Source organism: Micromys minutus, assembly GCF_963924665.1.
Source record: "Micromys minutus genome assembly, chromosome: 6".
Taxonomy (NCBI): domain Eukaryota; kingdom Metazoa; phylum Chordata; class Mammalia; order Rodentia; family Muridae; genus Micromys; species Micromys minutus.
Window position 1 is genome coordinate 73,671,933 of NC_137975.1, and position 25,841 is coordinate 73,697,773.

Here is a 25,841-nt window from a genome sequence, read left to right on the forward strand (position 1 = left end):
TCACACAGTTAAGAGCATTATTTTCATCAGAATAAGTAGAGAAAATATTATGTGTTTCTTACAAGATTTTCTCCTGGTATAAAGTGAAAAGATGAAGTGGAATAACATTATCCAGGCAATTGTCTTCCTTTCTCTTACTGGACCAGGAACTGTAGGAAATATCCTAATATTCATGAGACATGCGTACACTTCTACTTTGGGCACTGAAAAAAAACCTGTTGACCTTATTCTCATCCACTTGGCTTTTTCTAATGTGATCATTATTTGTAGCACAGGAGTCAGAGATGTAGCCACAGTGTTTCATTTCAGAAACTTCCTAGGAGATATTGGCTGTAAAGCTGTGGTTTATCTGGCAAGGATGGCACGGGGCCTCTCCATCTGCACTACCTGTCTCCTCAGTGTGGTCCAGGCTGTCACCATCAGTCCCAGGACTACTCTATGGACAAAATTCAAACCACAGACCTCATGGCAAGTTCTTCCCTTTCTCCTCCTTTTTTGGATTATTAATGTTCTCATAAGCTCCAACTTGCTCTCCTACATCAAAGCAGGTGGTGGCTTGAACAGTTCTGTAGCTGGAACGTACATTGGCCACTGCTATATGCTGCCCTCTAGACATTTCAAGTGGCTGTTCCTCTCTCTCATGGCTCTTCGTGATGTCATTTTCCAGGGTGTCATGGGCTGGAGCAGTGGGTCCATGGCTCTCCATCTGTATAAGCACCATAAGCGAGTCCTCTACCTTTACAGATCCAGGTTTGCAAATAACTCCCCTCCTGAGATCAGAGCTACATGGAGTGTTCTCATTCTGATGACCTGCTTCCTTTTCTTCTATTGGGTAGATTTCATTCTCTCCTTCTACACAGGTTTTACGTCGACACGAAATTTTACTTTACTAAACGTTAAAATATTTTTAGAACTTGGTTATGCTAGCTTCAGCCCTTATGTTCTGGTCAGCCGAGATGTCTGTGCTCTTAGTGCTCACTGAGAAGCATAGAAATTACATTCCACAGCTATTTTCTATGTTAAGCACATATATATATATATATATATATATATATATATATATATACACATATACACATACACATACACATACACACACACACACACACACATATATATATATATATATATATATATATATATATATATATATATTGTAAACTGCTTTGCCATGATGAATTTTAGAGGTGTTTGTGTTTGGGAGGAGGGCACAATGTTTGCTCTGAAGTCCAGTCTGACCTTGAGATGCCAAAAGCTGGGATTACAGACATTCTCCTCCCAACCAACATTTGCCATACTGTTCTACTGTATCACAACATTAAGCATTGTAACAATACATTTCATTTTCTTCGGAAGTCTTGCACCACACATTCTTTTTTTCTTAATTGAAAATTTTTATTTTAAAAAACAAAGATAAATGTACATTTTTGCATAGAAGTATACGAATACATTTTTTAAGGTTGTAATTAAGTATTTGTGGGTACATATACATACACATATGTATATATGTAACAATAATATAGGAAAAGAGGGTATTAGTTTGAGGGCATAGGAGAGAAACTGGGAGGGGCTGTAGGAAGGAAAGGGGGCTGGCACCACACATTCTTATGACCGGGGTTTCTCAGAGGGTGGACAGCAGATTCTTACCATTTCACATTCCGCCATCCCTGTCATGTGACTTTTAGCTTGTCATTAGCACTGGGGATATTACTTTAGGTCATGGCACTGTCAGAAATAAATGTTTCACCCCCTCAAATCCAGGGCGTGAGAGCAAGGTAGGGTAGGTGGAGGTGAGCGGAGCTTGCAGGGCAGAGTGAAGATGACAGTGAGACAAGTGACGTCACCGGAGCAGGACACTTGTGGTCAGTAACTGCATGACAGAGCTGGGTTCCAAATCTAAGGACTCTGGTGTTGATGGACAGGGACGGTTATGACCAGGTTAGATGACAGAGTCTGGGAAACCGCTTCTCTCACATGGTGCCGTGGAAGGTCTGGAAACTACGCTCCGGGCCAGGCCTCACTGGCACACTGATGTGTAAGTACCTCTTTGACAGATCGTTCACACTCAAGCTTCCACACCTCACTGTCAGACTGTTAACACTGGATTTTCCACCTCTGGCTCCTTGTCACTCACTATGGCCTGCATTGGACATCCCAGTGTTTGCGAGTCCTTTTTGTTCCAGAATCCCAGACTCCATCTTCCCTTATGCTGTGCAGGTGTACCCTGTTGGCCTCACAGACAAGGGGACCACAGTGACAAGGGAGCGCCGAGGATCTGTTTGGTGAAACCAAGGTGGCATAGCCTTGCAAAGCAGCAGGGAATTGGTGCTGCCAAAACCTCCAGAGCCCTCAGGCCTGAAGGACAGAGAGAGTCCAGAAATTGCATGGACCTCAAGACACTGCACTGCAGGCATCCCAGGGAGACTCCCCCTCTGCTCTGAGCTGTGTGAGTGACACTCCTGAAGGGACACAGGGCCATGGAGGGCTGTTGACCAAAGCTGCCCATCAGCTCACTGCAGTTCCTCCCCAGGATAAGCAGAAAACCCCAAACAGACCTTGTAGGGAGTGAGGTTGAACTGCTCGATCTGCAGCTGAGCTGTGGCTGGAGGGAACCCAAGGCTGCCGAGTTCCTTCCCTGGTTCAAGAGTGAAACTCTCCAGAATAAAGCATGAGATAGACCAGGCTGTGGATCTCTGAAACACTGCTCTTTGCTAACATAAACTAGTTCTGTAACATTTTATCATATAGATTAGAGGCTACTTTTATGTTTAGAGTTTATGTCAGCCTGTCACGAATTTGAATTGCTTGAGTAATGAGCACATAGAGTTAGTCTGCCTTGATTGATGTGGGAAAACACACTCTGATTGTGGGTGGCCCCTAATGGCAAAAGCCCAGGTATAAAGTGTGTCGAAGATCATCTTGCCTCATGCTTGTTTGGCCTTCCCTCCTGTCTCTGAACTCATTTAATCTGTTGCTGCTACTGGGGATAATTCCTTTGCTCACAGCAGAACCAGTGGCTCTCTAGGAAACTTCCAGGCTTCCGGAGCCACATTGGGACTACTGAGGCACATGACTGTGGTCTAACTACCAGTTATGGCCCCCAGTGAGACAGCTATGGTGAGACTACTCTAACTGTTCAGGCTTACAGTCTCCAGGATCAAATAAAACATTTGGTCTTAGAGTCTCCCATGCCATTTAGTGCTTCTTACTAGTTTCAAGCTGACTTAATAGCTTCTAGCAGTTTATATGCACATATATCTCATATTATATTATTAAATATATATAACATTTTCCATTCTTCTAGAGAACCCTGACTAAAACAACCACCTTTTCCAGAGTGTTTTGAGGTAGATGCATGGCTAGGGAGGAGGGCTATCTCTAAAGCAACCCTGTGGGTGTTGACATACTGTGTTCTGACATCTTATGGACTGACTGGGTGAGAATGAGAGGTCACTACTACCTCACCTGACATTTATATCCAAAGCTGTTTTATTTTCGATAATTTCTCGTGCATTATTAAAAATAAAAGCGGTATATAATTAAGCTTGAACAGATATAATTTTGGTACAACTTTCAAACCTCACAAATGAACTTCATTAATGTATCCATTTGCTCTTTCATTATAATTTCCTGGGTAAAGGGAAAGCCCCTGCCATCTCAGTGAATTCCTAGTGCACATTACAGTGCACACCACAGTCACAATGTGTGCACTGTATCCATGGAATTACTCTACCTGAGGGCAACTTTGTACCTGTGACCAACGCCTCACCTACTCCCCACCTCCCTGTCCAAGAGAAGCACAATTCCACTCTCCACCTCTGTGCATTCAGAGAGTCAGAGGTGTGACTACAGTTTCTTTCAGGAAGTCCTAGGATTTCCCTAGAACAAGTGTCTCTGAGCCTTTCTACCTGCTCTGCTGGTCACCTCGACATGGTCCTCACTATCACCATCGACCCCAGGACTACCCCTTGGAGGAAGTTTCAACCACAGACTACATGAGAAATTCTTGCTTGTTTATTTCTCTTTTTGATCTCTAACTTTGTAATAAGCTACAAATATGCCTGTTTTATCACAGAAGTCAGGAGGGTGATCAGATCTGGAGTTGCAATGCATCATGGATATTGTACTGTGCTACAGTTATTATTATAGAGTTTGTGACCCCCTGCCACAGATGTCGTATGGAATATAATTTATTAAAGTTGCTACCAGAACATCAGTCTCTAAGTCAAACTTGAGACTGCCAAGGAAAGGCAGGTGAGGGAAGGATATTTAGAGGCAAAAATGCAAAAAGACCTTCAGCATCTTCATAAATAAGCCAAGAGCTGCTCTGCTCTGCCAAAATTAGGTAGTCCAGGCAGTCTTAGACCAGCCCTTGAATATCTGCATAAGCAGGATATAGAAGTCAAATGGCAGATAGACATGGTTACAGCTGTACATTTCTGTGAAGGGGCCACTGAGTCTGGGTACTGAGAACTTATCTTCTAGGGACTGTAGTCAGAGAAAAACCTGCTAATGGGTACCAAGGCCAATGCCCAGCATACAGTGGAGTTTCCTTAGTCATCATATGGCTGTCTATGGGTTTTGATTGAGTTCATTTTCTCTGATAGTTAAAAAAGATGTAGAGGCAGGGAAAATATCCAACAAAAAAGAGAAACACAGTAAAATGAAAAGGGCTTTTGATAAGTATAAGGACACACACACAGTGAGGACACACTCAGAGAAGGACACACACAAAGTGAGGACACACTCAGAGAAGGACACACACACAGTAAGGACACACACACAGTAAGGATACACTCAGAGAAGGACACACACACAGTGAGGACACACTCAGAGAAGGACCCACACAGTGAGTACACACTCAGAGAATGACACACACAGTGAGGACACACTCAGAGAAGGACCCACACAGTGAGGACACACTCAGAGAAGGACACACACACAGTAAGGACACACTCAGAGAAGGACACACACAGTGAGGACACACTCACAGAAGGACACACAATCACAGTGAGGACACACTCAGAGAAGGACACACAATCACAGTGAAGACACTCAGAGAAGGACACACAGTAAGGACACACTCAGAGAAGGACACACACAGTGAGGACACACTCAGAGAAGGACACACACTCACAGTGAGGACACACTCAGGGAAGGACACACACACAGCAAGGACACACTCAGGGAAGGACACACACACAGCAAGGACACACTCAGAGAAGGACACACACTCACAGTGAGGACACACTCAGAGAAGGACCCTCTGCAAAGCAAGATGGGCCTTGAGAAGCCAAAGCCCACTGTCTGCTCGAGAGCTGACTGTTCCGAACATCGTGAGGGTCTTTCTCTCCTGCTGTAAACACGGTCAGTCTGAAGAAAGAAAGGAGGCTGATGGGCCGAAAACTGTGGAATAAACTTGTCCTGATCTAGCCTCTAGCTTCTGAGACCAGTCACAGGCAGGGGGTCTTCATGGCAAGAGAAAAGCCTGCCAGGCCTTTAAGCCTTTGTCTCTGGTCTGGATGTTTGCTTTCTCTGTTATCTATTTACTGCCCCTCATCTGTCTTTCCATCAGGGACCAAACTTCCTGTCCTCAGTGTCATCCTCACAGTGAGGTGAGGGTTTTCTCTCCCCTCTCATTTTCAACCTTTCACCTTCCCCTCAACCTGTGCCCTCCTCCATCCCTCTGTCTTTGTGACACGGTCTTTCAGAGTCTCATGGGTTTGCACAGTGGGTCAATGGTACTGAGTAGTGGTTCATATGAAGGGCGATGGGTCTCTTCCTGTACAGACGTCCCCTGTGTGTCCTCTGTCTGTGGGTAGTCAGTTTGTCTTCCAATCTCCCAGATGAAAGCTGCATAAAGGGCTCTCTTTCTAATTTTTTACCTTTGCTTGAACAAACTAGTCAGAGCAACACATATTTTAATAGAATTTTTGTTAATATTTCACCGACAGAGAAGAAACTTAGAAGTTTTCTAAACAAAATATCACAGACATCAGAGACCCAGACAGTTGTAATTCGGCCTTTAATCCTAGCACTCAGGAGATAGAAGCAGGCAGATCTCCAAGTTGAGGTTAGTCTGATCTATAAAGTGAGTACCAAGACAGCAAGTACTACCCAGAGAAGCCATGACTCAAAGAAAAAAAAAAGACATCAGAAGGAAGTAGTCCTTGTTGGACTGGAGAAAATAATTTTTAAAATCTCTATCTATTCTGACATAAATAACATGCAACTTAGTTTCTCTGCACCCGGATGCCCCCATTAAATAGAGTGTGTAGAGATCCTTGTTTCCTCAAAAGCTGTCACTTCAGTTACAGAAGAAGCGTTTTCAGATTCTCTCATGTGTCCGCTGGACATACACATATGGATGGAGGCACCATCACACAGGACACAGAGGGAGAGTAGTCGTTCATCTCCCAAGGGAACCCAGCGGTACTTCTCTCCAGGAACAAAGTGATGATGTGGTCACTTCTATTCTCAAGCACACATATTTAGTTACGTCATTTTACACCCAGGTTAGGAAGTTGCCTTCTAGAGTCTAGTTTGAAAGTATCTGGAATGACCACTCCTGGGCACACATGAGTTTCAGAAGTATCCGCAATCCATTTTACAATAAGTAAGCATTGCTTTTGGAATAAGGCTAAGGTAGAGAAGGCATTGACAATTCAAATGCCATATGATATTTACTGTGCAGGAATGAAATAATTAAAGACCTTTGCTACTGATGGGCACAGGTACACAAGGAACATAAAGCTTATATTTGGAACTTCCGCAGGAAGCAGAATCCCAGAGTGCTGAGTATCATCTATTCTATTCCTGTCTAACAAGGAATATAAAAAAGAAGCAAGTGACTTGGTGTGCATGTGATAGAAGTTGGTCCCCTACCAGGGACACAGGCTGGCACTTTGCAAAAGTGAAAATAAGTTAGGAAATTGGGGAAGCTCAGTGCACAAAAACTTGGCTAGCTGTTCATTCCCTCACCTCACATCTCCAAATAATTAACCCTAATGAAGCCGGAAGTAACTTCTCAGCAAATCAGATGCTGTAACTGGGAGAGAGGGAAGCTGTACTTCAGGGACTGAGACCCTGCAGTGACCTTCCTTCCCCCTGACACTGTGACAACATGAAACCTGAAGTCTGCAGCACCTGATGGCAGCCAAGAGCCCCACAGGTCCAGACAGTACAAATATGACCTGGCAAGAGCTTCTTCAAATATCACCTTCCCAGAGCTGCCCCAGAGCTGACTGCACCACAGAGGTTCAGGTGAGAACACGGAGGTAAGATCTTCATCCCCTTGGCTGTGAATTGAGAGATGCATTACAGGTGAAGTCTCTCTCTGACTAAGACAGGGAGGAGTTGAGAGGCTGTGTGAGCCTCAGGTCCTCCATTTTCCTTCTGACACTGACAAGGCTGGTCCTTCAGTCCAGAAAGGTCAAAGGAGATAAATTTCTGAAGATACTTAGGCTGGAGTCAGGACAGAACTGTTGGTAGGTCTTTGTCTGATTGTACTGGCTGGTTTTGTGTCAACTTGACACAAGCTGGAGTCATCACAGATAGACCACATTTGAACTAGTCAGTTTTGAGAGTATAGAGCTAAAAAAATAAAAAAATTTCTTTTAAACTTTAGATTTGAATAGCTGTTATAAAACTCACCTGTTGGAGCAGACAACATCTCAGAGTCCACAGTGAAGGGAGGAGTTTCAGGGACCTCATCTGCAACAATACATGTGTACAAAGCTGCTTCATGAATTCCAAAAATGCTACTATGAAAAATGTGTTTTTCAGATTCATGACTGGCGGTGGAGGAAAGAAGACACCAGGATGGTAATTTCACCCGGGATGGAGGAAGTAGGGAGAATGGAATGAATCACCAGGGAAGGGAACCATGTTGAGAGTACAGCTTGCGGACCAAGTGACAGTCTGTATGCCAGGATCCACATGAGGGAGGCATCTGCAGAGTGAGACTTCAGGGTGGAGGGGCGATAAAGAGTTAAAGATTTCTTATTTAATATTCACAGCAACATGTTTATAGTTCCCATTTTTGTTTAAATGTGTGGAGTTGACTTTTATAAGTGGCTGAAGCAAAGTCTGTTTGCAGCTGCCCTCTGTAAAAGCCTGGGTGCTCACCACAGCAGCATCCAGATCTTTACCACCAAAGAGCTGCAAAAGGATCTTATGCTGCTGTTGTTGCTGATCATGATGTTGTTGACGATGATGCTTTCATGTACCAGACAACAAAGATAAAGATTAAAGATGTCACTGATGTGAGAGGCAAGATGATTGCAACTTTGAAGCCAATCAATTCCTACTTGTGAAACTTGTGGCTTTCTTTTTTAAAGAAAAAAAAAAAAGAATAAAATAGCTATGTGTCCTTACACATGAATAAAACTTCCCTAGTAAAAATTCCCTGAAAGAGATGCTTATCAAGATGTAAGAATCAGAGAACAAGAAAAGAAATACTCCATGTCATTAAGGAGACCAAATACCAAATGTTCAGATGATAGACAAGTTATTGAAAGCTGCAAGCCAGAAAGACAAAGTTACCTACAAAGACATATCCAGTGAAATAACAGCTGACTTCTCTACGGAAATTTCTTATCAGAAGGATTCAGATCAGTGCAATGCAGGTTTTGAAGGAATACAGATGTCAACCCAGCCAATTATACCCAACAAAACTATCAATCATAACTGAAGGAGAAAGGAATGCTTTCCATTTTAAAAACAGATTCAGTTAATTTATTAGCACTCAACCAGCCTACAGAAGATCTGGAAGGAATACTTGAGGTTGATGGGAAAGTTAAACACTCAAGAGATCCAGAATATTTAATTAAAAGAGGTCTAATAAACTACTGAAAATCAACTAATTACAGAAATGAATGCACATTGTTCAATAATGACTATGAATCATTGCAACCCTAATAAAGAGACACAGACGAATAGATTCGATTAGCAAACAGTATCCATCATTTTATAGCCTCACAAAACACACCTAGACATCGGCTACTTATAACCTTAGGCTAAAAGGACGGAAAAGAGTTTTAGAAGAAAATTGACCCAAGAAGCAATCAGGCATAGTGTTTTAATATCTGACAATATAGGCTTCAAAAGCAAAATTACTCAGAAGAGCTAATTTGAAAGGATACTACATACTCATTAAATGGAATACTGACCAAAAGGATAGTTCAATTGTAAACATTCATATGCTAAATATAGGGCACTCAGGTTCATAAAGGAAACTTAAAAATCACATATTGATTTTCACAGAGAGACAGTGGATGACTTAGTACCACTCTCTCTGTCATCCAGATAAATCTAAACAGAAAAACAGTGGCGATAAATAAGCCATAAACCCAATGGACTTAAGAAATGTTTGGAAACCATTACACCCAAACACTGAAGAACATACTTTCTTCTCAGAAGCACATGGAACTTTCTCCAAAATTGAATACACACTAGGACAAAAAGTAACTCTCATCAGATTTATAAGAGAGTTGAGATGACCCTGTGCATCCTGTCTGCACACCATAGGTTAAAGCTAGATCTCAATAACAGCCGTCACAGCAGTAAGTATAAAAACACATAGAAACTGGACAACTCACTACTGAATGGAAAGTGGGTCAGTACAGAAACCAAGAATGACAAAGAAGACACTTTAGAATTGAATGAAAATAAAAATACAACATACCCCAAACCTATGGAATCCAATGGATGTGATTTTTTTTAATTTTGATCAGAGTGTTTTGTTTTTATTGAAAATAGATTTTTCTCTCATATAATATATATATTAGCATAGTATTTCCTCCCTCTACTCACCCCAGCTCCTTCCTCCAGACACTTCCCCTTTCCTCAGATCTACTTACCCTCACCCTCCATTTTCCACACTGATTTGCCTATAGGACAATATCATGGACCCATTTTCTCAGTTGAAGTTCTTCTTTATCAGACGAATCCAGCATGTGTCAACACGGCAGGAAACTATACAGAAAAGTGGCATTCCCTGACCAATTTGCAGGCAGCTGTTCCATGAAAAGAGGAAGTCTCCTTTCTTCCCAGCAAGTGTTTTCTGATTATCTCTCTCTGGGAAGGCCTGTTATGTCCAGTTCTTGAGAACCCCAGGAGAACACCAGGGACCACAACTCTGATGTACGCACACTAGAGTCTTTTTATTAAAGTTTGAACCCAGGACACAACCCTTCCTGTGCAATAGGTTAGGTATGTGGTGCTCTGGTCTAGGGGCTTAGGGTTTATATAGAAAAATGCACAAGCTGGGTTTGACATTACATGATTGGGTAAAGGAGTAGAGGGATGCTACTCTTCAAACTGATAACGCTTGTCTAGACTGCAAGAAGGGATCATATATCTGGAAAAAGACCTCTTTGACCTGGAAGGAATAACTTGTCCAGTTATTATTGACCAGTACATTCTTTCCTGTTGTTACAAGCTTGCTACAGCTTGGTAGTCTCTTTCCCATAGCATCAGGGTGGGGGTCTTATCACATCAAGGGCATTTTCTACTTTCTCCAAGGACTGGAGACAACTGCACCAGGGTGGAGTGCTGCGGCTAAGCCCTATGCCAGAGCTGCACTGAGGAAGTGCTACTACTTTTTGTCTTAATAGGCCTTGTGAGCGTTCTAAGTTTGGGGTACTTCCCTAGGCTTGTGAGTCTCCTTGAAGTGTCAAGAAAGGAATAATTAAACCTGAATGAAGTAGCTTTGCAGCAATGCCCCATGATGCAATCTGTTGGTGTGAGGTACCTTTGTAGAAGTTTGTGCAGGAGTGGTGGCTAGATTGTTAGTTGGAGCCTCCCTTGGAGATCACACTGACACAGCACCCTTTGAAGATGAGCTTTATCCCTTGTCCTTTCTGGGACCATCATTAATGGTCTTTAATGCACTTCAGATTATATTATTAATTCACTTATCCTTACAAGGTCCCGTTACCACTAATGACTGGAGGAGACCCCTCTGCTGCTGGGAGTTAGCTGCTCTCACTGGTCACCTCCACTGTGCCCTCTACATTGAATCCAGATGAATTTGGTCTCCTGACATCCTCCTTCCTCACTGTTCCCTTATGCACATTGTTGCTGGGGAGCCCGTGCACATATAGAGGCATGCTTTGCAGATTCAATGAATAGAAATAATGCTCTTTATGTAAACCAGCAGCAGGTATTGAAGAATCCTGTTACAGACCCACCTTCAACCCCAGCCCACGCCTTACCCCCACCCCCAACCCTGTGGCCTGGGGCAAAGATGGATGACACCCAAGTGACTCTGTGATGCACAAATACGTGATGGCTGAGTGGGAAGACAGAGTACATGGTGGGGAGATAGGGGGAGGAGAGCATAGCAGTGTGCACCGTGGGGAGAGGAGACTGCAGTGTGAAGATGGAGCCTGTGCAGCCACCTGAGGATATGCTGAGGTTTCTGTTCTGCTGCAGCTGAGGGGCCATGCCTGGTCCATAGCCGGAGTCTTTTTGATGCTATGGTCACTGAGGGACAACTAGAAACTCATTGTCTGGGCTTCTGGACTGGGTCCATGTTGACGTCCAGGGGCCATTCTGCTGAACTGTTTGTTCTAAGTGGCTTGTGCTGCCATCCGGGGTCATGGCAATGTCCAGACCCAGGCTGCTGCCAAGGGTCGTGACCACAGCATCTGCCTGACTCTGGATAAATTCAGCTCAACTGAGGAGAGTCTCTGTGAGGGTCTGGTATTGATGGTGTAGCAGATGACTCACTGCAGTGAACATTTGCAGGTAAAGCAATTGTGGTAAAGGGGTTCACACAGTGCAGCTCCCAGCAGCACTGCAGTGAATGAATGTGTGATGCGGATGCAGGAGACACTGCGGAGCAAAGTGGAACAAGTGAGGCACAACTGGAGACTCGGGCAGTGGCTGGAGGAGAAAAGGCTGCAGTTGATGGAGAAGCAGGTCCTGCCCAGAGCTGTTGGGGAGATTTTTACTTTAATTGTTTACTTTCTCTGGGGACTGAGATTACAGGGAGTGTGGATATAGAATGGTGGGAAATGGGTAGGACTGGGTGCATTATGTGGAATTCCCAAAGAAGCAACAAAATTATGTTAAGAAGAACCATTTTCTAAAAGTACCCATCAGTATTACTGTGTGTCCCTGTGTCTGCTTTTCACTCATTTCCCTCTGATAATACACTTTGTTCTTACTCTGGGTTGGGAAACAGAAAGAAAGAAAAATGAAAAGAAAAAAAAAAGACTCAAAACAAAAAAGGCAACAGTGCTTCTCTTCACAAGGCCACAGTGGCTCCTTTACATAACCCAGGCTCTCACAGGAGGCATGGGCAGATGGATCAACTTCCAGACCAAGCTGTTTTACATAATGACTAACTATGGATACATAGAACAAGCCTGTCACAATAACAATGACAATGACAATGGTGATGCTTAGGAGCACCATAAAGAAAGAAAAGATAAAGATGAAAGATTCTACTGATATGAGAGGAAATGCTCAGATACCACTGGAGGCTGCAGAGAACAAGTGTGTCCAGAGGTCATCTGGGGTCACGTGTCTTCTCCCTCCATGGTCTGGGTAAAAAGAACAGCACCTGTGATAGTGGCTCCAGTGCACTGCTACATAGGGCTCGTCATTCCAGACATTTTAAATTAGCCAAACACCCCACCCTGCCATTACAGTTTATCTGTGAAATAGTTAACACTACCCTGTGCAGCTTTTGCTCTGCTGTAAGTCTAAAAAAAAAAAAAAAATCAAGTATTTCTGTATGATTATACTTAGAAAAGGAAATCTGGGGGGAAAGACCCAGTGAATTCTTATCTTGACAAAATTTGCCAAATGATCCCTTAATACTTGTGAAAACACAGTTTTCTAGATTGGCAATTGAAGCCCTTTATGAGGGCGGAGTGGAGAACAAGGTGTCCTGTTACTTTAAGAGACTGTGAAGGTTAGACCTGCTCAGAGCTTCGGTTTACCACGACTGGTGTCTGAAAGACCCTGTTTCTCATCTTCTGTAAGGGGCAGTTCTGGACGAATTGCAGACCTTTATGTGAAACTTATAAATCCCAAGACTACAGGATAGAGCATGCACACAGGCTGCATGTTCCGCATAAGCGCTCCTGTACCAAATCATATGGGGTACTGCTCAGAACCATATGCCTCCCCCACCCAAGATCTAGCTAAAAACAACATAAAAATAACCTGTAAACAAATGCCAAATTTATATAGAAACAATGCAGGAAAATGTAAATAATTACACCTGGGATAACTTAAGAGTTAAATAAGGTAATTGTGGCAGGCACAGATGAATTTGCCTAAGATTCTACAGAGTCTTCCTTCTCCCTGAAATGGTGACAACTTTAGAAATTAAAGCTTTGCTGATATTTTATGGTGGCCAAGAAATATACGTCACCAAGTAAACGTCACTGACTAGAAGAACTCAGCCAGAGCTTGTCTGCTCCTCACCATTATGGGGAGTGGACCTGATAATTCATTGATTCACTCAGTTTCCCTCAGAAGCACAAGTGTTGGTCTCTCTTTGGATGATCAGGAACTGGGGAGCCCCAGGACCTTCCCTCCTTACCTGAGAGGGAAAGGTGTGTACCCAGGGACAGAATGTTGACGTTCCACTGACAGATGTCCCCAACAGTCTTGAGCATCTGTCCCTGTGCTCAGGATCTGCTCTCCTCACAGCTCCAGGGCAGCCTCTGCACGAGGCCATCTCAGTGCTTCATCCAGAACCTTCATCAAGGTTTCTCAGGGAACTCACTTCCTTCATCTTCTGCTGTGTCCTGCTTTATGGTGCTGGCTGCATCACTGTAGTTTAGGGAAGTCTATTCTGCTGATTTCAATGTGTTTCTGGCTCCAGTGGGTCACCTTCTGCTTTATTCTTGCATTGATTCATCCCATGTGGATTGGATTTAGATGACTACATTTCTTTATGAGTCCACCCTAGCTGTTCTTCTATATTCACACTATCACACTATACAGGAAAATAATGAAACGCTTAAATGATGAACAAAAGAAAAACCCAATTGTTTTGTTTTTCAAATAACCAGTGACTTTAAAGAGAATTGAAATAATCAGAATGGAAGAACATTTAGCAAATTCAGGACAAAGACCAGATAGTTGGCAGTTCACATTAGACAATCAGCAAGAAAAATTGAGATTGTGAAGAAAAAAGCAACAAGTAAAAGGAAAAATGAAAAACTCAGCCAGGAGGGCAGCTGACTTCTCTGCGTAAAAGCAGTGGTCACAGCAAAAATCAGACATAATTTCTAAAAGTCTCCCTGCTGCGCAGCCCTGAACAACAAACCAAAAGACCAAACACTGACCCCAGTCCTTGAACATGTTTTGTTCTGGCCATACTGAGCTTTAAAGTAAAAACAAACCCAAATTTTATTTTATTAGGTTCGTTCCCTTTTATGTGTGTTTTACTTGTGTATATTTTGCCTGCATATATGTTTGTGTATCATGTGTGCACTTGATGCCCATGGATGTCAGAAGACAGCATTAGATCCCCTGGAGTTATATATGGCTGTGAACCATCATATGGGTGCTTGGAATTGAACCTGGGTCCTCTGCAGGAGCAACAAGGGCTTAACCACTGATTCATCTCTTTAGCCCTGGTGCTGTTCAACTTTGAAATGTTTAGTAGAAAGGAACTCCCTCAGTTTCTCAGAATTTTCTCATTTAAGTTCCTGGCTTTTTGGGAAAAGAGGAGGAAAAAGTCACATTCACAAGGAATCTTGAGTTACTGTTCATCTTCACAGTCCCCCCCCTTGTCACCAGAGGCACTGTAATTAGGATCAGAAAGTTTTTGTCTCAGCAAATGACAGGGCACCAGGGAGAGCACAGAGCTGGCATCCAGGATGGAGATTGCAGAAGGAGCCCTTTCCCCTGGAGGAGGTGACATCCTATTAGCAGTGACAGTTGTTATGAGCACAGAGCTTGAGGGTGACAATAAACGGGGCCTGGCTGTGCTCTGAGGACACCCCTGAGCCCTGCCCAGACTCTGCAGGTGAGTGTCACATCATGTCACAGTGGACTGAAGCTGCCTTTCACCTTCACAGAGGTGCTGTGAGGTCAGGATTGTTAGGGAAGGTGATTGAAGAGAGGGTCTGTGTTTCTCTGTCCCTGTGAAAGAGGAAGGTGACAATATCTAGGGGGAAAGCAGTCTCTCATTCCCACCTGCCATCCAGGATCTTTTCCATGTCTGTGAGGGAGCCAAGTGCAGCTGTGTGTGGTGCACTGAGCCAGAGATGCTCATTACAGCCCAGGCAGGGACAGGAGACATGGGCTGAAATCTCAGCTCTAGTGTAGGGAAGCTTTTTCTCTCTGCAGTTTCTCCAGTGTGTGTGTTTGTCCTCACGGAGTGAGAGGTTCTACTCCACAGTGTCTTATATCAGGTGCCCTTTAGCTTTCTCAGAATGGGGACTTTGCCCTTCTTTCTTATGTCTTTACTGTTACTGAAGTTTATCTCTTCTGATTCAGAGCATAAGACAATGCAATTGCAGAGAATTGTGCAGGAAACTTACAAGACACAAAAATCCTAGAGCAATGGCTATTAGAGCATGTTTAACACTGGGCAGACACTGTCCTATGCACTATGTGCCTCTGCTCCATCCTCACAACACACTGAATGGTACATAGCACCTTCCCTATATTAGTGAGACTTAAAGGGGACAAGTAAGATCTTCAAAGCCCAGCATATAGCAATTAGGAAAGACAGACAGCATTTGGAAGACAGGTTACAAAGCTTGAGCTTTTTGGTTTTATAATTTATCCTTCTCTAGTTTGCTGATATTTCTCTCTCATGTATCTGGATGTCACATTCTGGTCCTACAATCCATGAACAGTTTTTAGAAAAACACCCTGACTTGATTAGTCTCACACAGATTGCTCATTGTTATTTCTTACATGCTAGAAAAATGAGGGTTGAGAAAGCTTATGAAGTATGTATATAAATATCTCTTCCCAATCACCCTGGAATAGAGGTGTGTGTGTATGTGTGTGTGTGTTTGTGTGTGTGTTTTTGTGTATGTATGTAGGCAATTTCATCTACATGTTTCGCGAGGGGTGAAGTAAATAGAATAGGTTCCTGCTTCCAGGGCTTATTTTTCCTTCAAAATAAAAGGTAAAAAACAAACAAAAAAAGATGCCATTCAGAAAAGATGGCAATCACAGTGTGAGATATTGGGAAGGACTCAGAGGCTGGGCTATTTTTGACAGAGAGCATCAACAGACTGAACAGACCATAAAACAATTGGGAGGACATATGTCTGTTAAGACTCTTAAGTTTTGTTAGGGGAGGTGTGCCCAGAAGAAAGGTAAAAACAGCATTAAGAGAAGTCAAAAGGAAACAACCTTCAATATAACTATACCCATGAATACTAGGAATGCAATTGTTACCACACTTATTATGACCTTGAGGCAATTAATCTAGATGTTCATGCCCTGACTAAGTCACTAACCTCTGTGTAATTCATGGTCAAAGGGCTTCGGGAGAGGAGATACCATATCATCTCACCCGAGAACCTGGCCCACTTGACCAAGCACAACTGAGATGCTGAAAGAATTTTATTAATGCAACAACATTTTATTAGTTCGACATCAACAATCGTATAGTTGTATATGGGGCAGTGAAGAGGATCGGGAAGAAGCACAAACACAGTCCAGTAGCCTGAGCTCACACTGGGTGAGATGAAGGAAAATGAAGGAGCCCATTAGGCCAATGCTTAGGACTGTGTTGTCTTGAAAAGTGCCAAAGGGATGTCATGCATTAAGCTTTTGTCTGGGAAGAGCATGGTCATATGAACTTGAGGGATGGAGGCTCGTGAAAGGCGGGAAACTATCAAGTTTATATCCTGATGGTAGCCATCATTGCTGTCATGTGACTGGGGAGGAAAAGAACAATCTGAAAAAAGAACAAAAAACAAAAACGAAGGAACAACCACAAACTATGATCAGGCATCTTAAAGTAAAAGAACTATGTGTGTTTATATAGTTGTAGACCATTCTTTTCATCAGAATAAGCAAGGAAAGTATTATGTGTGTTTCTTAGATGATTTTTCCCAGTGCTGTACATAAAATCAGAAGATGAAGCAGAATGACATTACACAGGCAATAGTCCTCCTTTCTCTTGCTGGACCTGGAATTGTAGGAAATATCCTTGTATTTGTGAGATATGTATACACTTCTGCCTTGGGGATCGAGAAAAGGCCGATAGACCTTATTCTCATCCATTTGGCATTTTCTCATCTGATGATTATTTGTAGCACAGGAGTCACAGATATAGTCACAGTGTTTCATTTCAGAAGCTTCCTAGGAGATATTGGCTGTAAAGCTATGGTTTATCTGGCAAGGATGGCACGGGGCCTCTCCATCTGCACCACCAGCCTCCTCAGTGTGGTCCAGGCTGTCACCATCAGTCCCAGGACTACCCTTTGGACAAAGCTCAAACCACAGACATCTTGCCAAGTTCTTCCATTTCTTTTCCTTTTTTGGATTATTAATGTTCTCATAAGCTCCAATTTGCTCTCCTACATCAAAGCAGGTGGTGGCTTGAACAGGTCTGCAGGTGCAAAGTTCATTGGCCACTGTTATATGCTCCAATCAAGACATATCATCAAGTGGCTGTTCCTCTCTCTCATGGCTCTTCGTGATGTCATCTTTCAGAGTATGATGGGCTGGAGCAGTGGGTCCATGGCTCTCCATCTGTATAAGCACCACAAGCGAGTCCTCTACCTTTACAGCTCCAGGTTTGCCAACAACTCCCCTCCTGAGATCAGAGCTACATGGAGTGTTCTCATCCTGATGACCTGCTTCCTTTTCTTCTATTGGGTAGATTTTATTCTCTCTTTATACACAGGTTTCACGGTGACACATGAGCCTATTGTACTAAATATTAAAACATTTTTAGAACTTGGTTATGCCAGCTTCAGCCCCTATGTTCTGATCAGCCGAGATGTCCGCATTCCTAATGTCTTGCATGTTCACTGAGAAGTGTAGAAATGACATTCTGTAGCTTTTCTCTATGAGCTAAAGGTATGTACATTGTAAACAGCTTTTTAGAGTTGGGGACATGTTTGCTATATAGCAAAGCCTGACATAGAGGCCTGTAGGAAGCATAGTCTGACCTTGAAGTTCCTTGGGATACCAAATGCTGGGATTACAGGCATTCCCCTCCAAACTGGCATTTGCCATGGTGTTCTAGTGTATCAGAACATTAAACATTATAGCAATACATTTCATTTTCTTCAGAAGCCTGGCACCACACATTCTTAAGTTTGGGGTTTCTCAGAGGGTGGACAGCAGATTCTTACCATTCCATATTCCGCCATCCCTGCCATGTGACTTTTAGCTTGTCATTAGCACTGGGGATATTACTTTAGGTCATGGCACTGTCAGAAATAAATGTTTCACCCCCTCAAATCCAGGGCATGAGAGCAAGGTAGGGTAGGTGGAGGTGAGGAGGTGACTTATCTGAGCTGAGCTTGCAGGGCAGAGTGAAGATGACAGTGAGGGGACCTTTCATTTCCCCAGGGCATCAGGAGTAAAAGATAAAGTGTTTCAAAAGTCTTCACTCCTTCCCCATGCTAATGCTTCTTTGTCAACAGGAACAACCACAGGGTGACAAGGAACACCAGAAGCAGACTTCAGCCAAACAGCCAGCTCCAGCCCTACCACTCTTTCCCATGGTGTCAGCTTTAGGATTGAGAGGGGAACCCATGCAGACATGAAAAGTAGATATACTGTGTTCTTCAACACTAGGCTGCGGAGACAGCTCACAAGTTAAAAGCACTGACTTCTCTTCTAGGGGTTCTGAGTTCAACTCCCAGCAATCACTTGGTGACCCCCTTTTGTTTTATAGCTCACACAGGCTTATCTATCCCTTCCCCTACCCCACTGCCCAGCAAAGGTACAGAGCGCACAGGCATCCAGAGCTCCTAAAAAGGTCTAAAGCTGGGTCCTTCTACAGACCTAACTGTGCTCTCCCTGAGTTTGGAGGTGAGTTACCAGAGAGCTGGGTTCCACACCTGGACAGACTGGGCAGGAGAGGCCCCATGTGGGTAGATGTATCCCTGACCAGAACTTGGAACAGACTCATGGTCACTCTTTTATTCAGTAAATGGCTTCCCTTCTTGCCAGGAGAAGTGCTTGCTCACTGTCTGAATAGATGTGGTCTCTGAGTTGTGAAGAGAAGGTCTCCAGTGATATTATCCTGTTGCAATAAATATTACAAAGTGGAAACCTTTTATCCCACACTAGTATTGGCACCCAGGCTCTTTCTCTACCACAGGGTCCCCACACCACCCTCTCTCAGCTGTATCTCTTTTAGTCTGGAACTTTGACTACCAGATCCTGTGTGGAGCTGCAGGCAACCACACTGAAACTGCTTGCCCTAGCTGCTCCTCTACCAGCCTAGAATTAGCTTACATTCTCCACAGCCTGGTAAAAACATGAATCACAACCATCAACTTATCAAACAGGTTTATTTGTTAAATTCTCAGTCCACAAACCCTCTAAACAATAAGTTTACAACCAGAGGACAAAGATATAAACTGGCCATCTATAAAAGATAAATTAGACTCATATAACCCCTTAGAAACAATCATAACAACCTCATCAAGCTAGAGATATGCAGAGAGAAACATTCACATCAGCTTTCATCTCCTTTCTCTGTGAATCTCCGCCTCCTGCCTCCTCTTCCACTCCTCAAGCCTCTTTCTCCACCTACCTCTCCACTGTCAAATTATATATCACCTTAACATCAACCCACACTATCCTGCCACACTCAGTGCACTGAGAAGCAACCACTCCCTTTCATATGCCTTAGGGCACTCAGTGCAGTCACCTACCCAAAGCTCTTACAGGTTCTCTTCACCACAGACAGAGGTCAAGGAACTGGCTCCTGGCCCAGTGGGGAACCCACCTAGACTGGGACTTCAACACAGTGAAAGATAGTGAGCATGTCCAGATTTACCATCAGGCTCTTTCAGCAGGTCTCAACAATAATTTGGCCAAGCTTTAGATATGATATTAGACAGGAAATTGATAAAAGTCCAGCAGCATTTCTTGAATGGATCATGAAGGCTATGTGTGTAAGGATGAAAACACATAGACCCTGAGAACACAGCTTTCATTTTTCAGTTCACACCATTCATTAGAAAGAAGTTACAGAAGCATAAAAGACTAAGAGAAAAGTCACTGAGGGATCTAATCAAAGTTTCGGAGAGTGCAGATCAAGACAGGAAAGACATTAAATGGAAATTCGGTCAGAAACCTTCTAGCCAACAAAGCTTCAGGTCCAAGAGAAGAGAAATACCAATCTTCAACAGATTGCTGGAGGAGGAACAGCTAAAGGGGTCTTGACCCAAACTCTAGGACCATGGAAATGGCTAGAGAGTTATTTATTAAAGAAACCGGACCCAGTAGCAACAGGATGGCCAGCTTGCCTACATATTATTTTAACCACAACACAGGTGGTCAAAGATGCAGATAAATTAACATTGGGACAGAATTTGATTGGGACTACCCCCCCCATGCAACTGAAGGGGTACTCACACAGCCTTCTGATTGATGGCTCAGTAATGCCTACATGATTCATTATCAAACTTTACTTATTAACTTTAACTGAGTTATTTTCCAACTGCCTGTTTCTCTAAACCCTGTGACTCTCCTACCCCATCCTGACTTAGACTGTCTACTCTACCAATGTGGTGAGGGTCTGGCCCAGGTACACAGTACCTGACCTGACTTGAGGGATTCTCCTCTGTCAGAGACAGAGCAGACCTGGTTTATGGACAAGAACAGCTTCATCCATGAGGGTCAGAGGAGAACAGGGGTGGTGGTGACTACAGAAAAGAAGGTAATCTGGACTCAGTCTCTTCCTCCAGGCACTTCAGCTCAAAGGACTGAACTAATAGCATTAACACAGGCCCTCATCATGGGAAAATGTAGATTGCCCCGAAGCTGTTTGTATTTTAATGTCAATTCCACTTCCCCAAGAAGGGCTGCCTAGTCTTGAGAAACTCCAACTGAACCTTCCCATTTTAATTAGTAAAATAAAGAAAAGCCAGTGACTGGTTGGGGCGAGGGGGTGGAGAGAGGGAGGTCTAAGGCGTCAGGAGACTAGAGAGGTCAGAGGTCAGAGAGGCAGAAGGAGTGAGAGGACAGAGGGGGAAGGTCATCGAAACATAGAGCCTACCAAGGACCAGCTAGACCCAGGTAGGATTTATTGGTGTTAAATAGCTATGAACATTAAGAATTTTATAGGTCTAATATCTCATATAGAAGCAGTTTGTATCTTTGTCTATTTGACGCAATCTTGTTGTATAGAAGGTTTGTGGATTGAGAGTTGAATATATAAACCTGTATGAAAAGCTATTGGGCTGTAGAGTTGTGTTTGTGTGGGATTTGGGGGTACTGAAATACCCTGGGACAGAGGTAAAGAACAAGCAGTAGAAAACCGCCAAAGGAAGGGAGTTGTACGGATGAGTTGGGCAGTGGTGGCTCAGACCGGGTGCCAGAGGAGCGTGTGGCTCTGAACTAAAACCAGGCTTAAGGAGTGAGACCTCAGCGCTCGTAGAGATAAACTGTTTGATATTTTTTAATATTTACTGCAACAGGAAAAGGACTGAATGTTAACATCTACACAGACAGCCAGATACACGTTTACAACTGCTCACGTGCATGGAGCCATTTACCAAGAATGAGGACTTCTTCTAACAGCAGAAGGAAGAACTGTTAAAAATAAAGATAAAATTGTACATCATCTTAAAGCTTTGGTTGTCAAAAATAAAAATTGATAATTATTCATTGCCCAGGGCATCAAAAAGGAACATTACCAATGATGGTGATGGTGATAATGATGACGGTGATCGTGATGATGATGGTGATAGTGATGATGATGATGATGATGATGGTGGTGGTGATGGTGGTGATGGTGATGAGATATACACTCAAGAAGAATAGGTTTGCTTGTCTAATGAATGCAAGTACATAAGACTATTCTGCATTATCTTTTCATCTTTTCAAATGGCATTATCTGCTGAAGTATAATAGATAGCCAAAACTTTCCATTTGGGCCAGGAAAATAAAGACATACTGCCACGTGAACAAGATATTATAAAGTTTAGCTATATAAAGAAAGAATTTTTGCAGGCAGCAGCTTTAAAAACCAGTGCTAAAAAGCAAGGACAAATGGGAAAATGGATGCCATCATTTTCTGTAGTGTTTTCTCTTTGCTTTGAGCCTGCCCAGTCAGCTTGGCACTGCCATGGCCAAACCTGGCAACATAGTTCTTCATGTGTAGTATCTGGTCCTGCTCCCCAGTGAATCCTCTTCATCTGGTTATCTTCCAAATCCAGCCATGTCTTTACATTCTCATTGTAATTACCCCAGCAGAGCTCAAGTTCTTGTTGTGTATGGGGATGATATTGGTATAAACCTCATCCAGAAATGTCTGGGAATGAGACACATGAACCAGGATACACCCAAAAGTCTCCAGCCACATGCAAGAAGCATTCAGGTCCAGGTGGGTGGTAGGCTTGTCTAATGCATCATGAAAAACTGAATAAAAAGGGCTCTAGCAAGAGAAGCTCTCATCCACCAGCCACCACTGAAGTCTTTCAGCTTCCTGCACTGCATGGCAGGTGTGAAATCCAACTGGTGTCAGATGCTTGAGGCCCTCATCTTCTTGTTGTCAGTATCCATCTCTTCCACATGTTCATAGAGTTCCATGGACTTCTCACTCCATATCCCCATGAGCCCAGCCTCTCTCCAGCATGGCCTACTCTCTGTCCACCTCCACCGCACATGACAAGAATGGTTTTTAGGGGATCAGCAGCTCCTAAAGCTTTAAAGAATGGTGAGTAGGAGATCTGGGCAGTGAGGGAGCAGAGAGATCTCTGCAGAGTGCACACGATAAGCGCACACCCAGGCCTGCCTGATCCAGGGACCAGGAACACAACTTTGGAACTTCTGTTTCCACCAGGCGGAGACTTCAGGGCGCAGAACAGGGCTCAGCCAATCTGACACCTGGACCAGTGGAGATCCAGGGACACAGATCAGATACAAGGGAAAGGCAAGAACATATCACTGACAACAAAATGGCAAGAGGAAAGTGAAAGAGTATGTCCCAAGGAAACCAAGACAACCTGGCAACATCAGAACCCAGCTCTCCCATAACAGCAAACATTGGAATGCCAAATAATCCAGAAAAAGAAGACGCAGACCTGAAATCATACCTCAAGATACTGATAGAGATACTTAAACAAGAACTGAAGGAAAAGCAAAAAGATTCAAAAGCTTTTAAAGAGGAAACAACAAAAACACTCAAAGAACTCAAAGAACTTGAGGAAAACAGAACCAAAGAGATGAAGGAATGAAAGAGGGAATTTCAAACGGAAATTGACACAATAAAGAAAACACTAAAAGAGATAACCCTAGAGGTAGAACACCTAAAAAAAGAAATCAGGAGTCACAGAAGCAAGCATTTTCAATAGACTACAAGAAATGGAAGAGAGAATATCGGGGGCAGAAGACAACATTGCAAACATAGACAAAACAGCCAGAGAAGATGCAAAAAACAAAAAGCTCCTAACCCAAATTGTCCAGGAAATCCAGGACACAATGAGAAGACTGAACCTAAGGATAATAGGAATAGAAGAGAAAAAAGAGTATCAATTAAGAAGCACAGTAAATATCTTCAACAAAATTGTAGAAGAAAATTCCCTACCCTCAAGAATGAGATGACCATGAGCATAAAAGAATCCTTCAGAACTCCAAATAGGTTGGACCAGAAAAAAAAATACCTCCCAACACATAATAGTAAAAACACAAAGTGCCCAAAGCAAAGAAAGAATACTAAAAGCAGTCAGGGAAAAAGGTCAGGTAACATATAAAGGCAGGCCAATCAGAATTACACCCGATTTCTCAACAGAGACTATGAAAGCTAGAAGAGCATGGACAGACATCATGCACACCCTAAGAGAGCACAAGTGACAGCCCAAGCTGCTATACCCAGCAAAACTATCAATCACCATAGATGAAGAGATGAAGATATTTCAAGACAAATCAAAATTTACATAATATCTGACCACAAACCCAGCACTACAACGAATTATAGGTAGAAAACCCAATACAAAGAGAAGAACTACATCCTAGTAAGAACAAGAAAACTCCTAAGCAAGAAAACCAAAAGAAGAAAAAGACTCAGACACAACTCAACCTACAAAAGCAATAATAGCAGGAAACAGAAACCACTATTCCTTGATATCTATTAACATAAATGGTCTCAACTCCCCAATAAAGAGACATAGGCTATCAGACTGGATACATAAACAAAATCAAGCCTTTTGCTGCATACAGGAAACTCATCTTAGAGATAAAGACAGACACTATGTCAGAGTAAAAGGGTGGGAAAAAAACTTCAAAGCAAACAGCTCCAAGAAGCAAGCTGGAGTGGCTATTCTAATATCGAATAAAGTAAATTTCCAACCAAAAGTTATCAAAAAAAATAAGGAAGGACACTTTTTACTCATTACTGGGAAAATCTGTCAAGAGGAACTCTCAATCCTTAACATATATGCTCCAAATAAAAAAGCACAGAGATTCACAAAAGAAACCCTACTAAAGCTCAAAAAATACATTTCTCCCCACATAATAATAGTGGGAGACTTTAACAACCCACTCTCGCAAATGGACAGATCATGGAAACAGAAACTGAACAAGGACACTGCAAAACTAGCAGAGAGACTTTGAACAAACTAGAATTAATAGATATCTTCCAAACATATCATCCTAAAGTAAAAGAATACACCTTCTTCTCATCACCCCATGGCACCTTCAGGAAAACTGACCACATAATTGGACACAGAACGGCCTCAATCGATATAAGAAGATTGAAATACTCCCATGCATACTCACAAATCACCATGGTCTAAGGCTGGTCTTTAACAACAACAAAGACAACAAAAAGCCCACATACACATGGAAACTAAACAACGCTCTATTAAACAATAGCAGGGTCAAAGAAGAAATAAAGAAAAAAAATTAAGGATTTTCTAGAATTCAACGAAAATGAAAACACAACATACCCAAACCTATGGGATGCAATGAAAGCAGTACTGAGAGGTAAACTCATAGCCCTAAGTGCTTCCAAAAAGAAACTGGAGAGAGCTTACATAAACAACCTGACAGCACAGCTAAAAGCCCTAGAACAAAAGGAAGCAGATATACCCAAGAAGAGTAGACGGCAAGAAATAATCAAAATTAGGACAGATATAGACCAAATAGGAACAAAAAGAACGATTGAAAAAATCAACAAAACCAAAAGTTGGTTCTTTGAGAAAATCAACAAGATTGATAAACCCCTAGCCAGACTAACTAGAGGGCAAAAAGAGAGTATACAAATGAACAGAATCAGAAAGGAAAGTGGAGACATAACAACTGAAACTGAGGAAATTCAAGAAATCATCAGATCTTACTACAAAAACTGATACTCCACAAAATTGGAAAATCTGGAGGAAATGGACAAATTCCTAGACAGATACAAGATCCTAAAGTTAAACCAGGACTAAGTAAATCATCTAAATAATCCCATAACACCTAAAGAAATAGAAGAAGTCATCAATAGCCTCCCAACCAAAAAAAAAAAAAAAAAAAAAAAAAAGCCCAGGTCCAGACAGGTTCAGTGCAGAATTTTATCAGACATTTATTGCGGATATAACACCAATACTCTCCAAACTATTCCACAAGATAGAATCAGATGGAATACTACCTAACTCATTTTTGAGGCTACAATAACCCTCGTACCTAAACCACACAAAGACCCTACAAGGAAAGAGAACTTTAGACCA

At 42.7% G+C, this 25,841-nt stretch overlaps 1 pseudogene across 1 annotated transcript; it reads left to right on the top strand.

Annotated features, from left to right (window-relative positions):
* Positions 1 to 91: 91 nt before the first annotated feature.
* LOC308421868 (putative vomeronasal receptor-like protein 4) lies at positions 92 to 17,979 on the top strand (annotated as a pseudogene). The gene is made up of 2 exons: positions 92 to 332; positions 17,306 to 17,979. The product of its transcript is annotated as a putative vomeronasal receptor-like protein 4 (transcript).
* Positions 17,980 to 25,841: the final 7,862 nt, after the last annotated feature.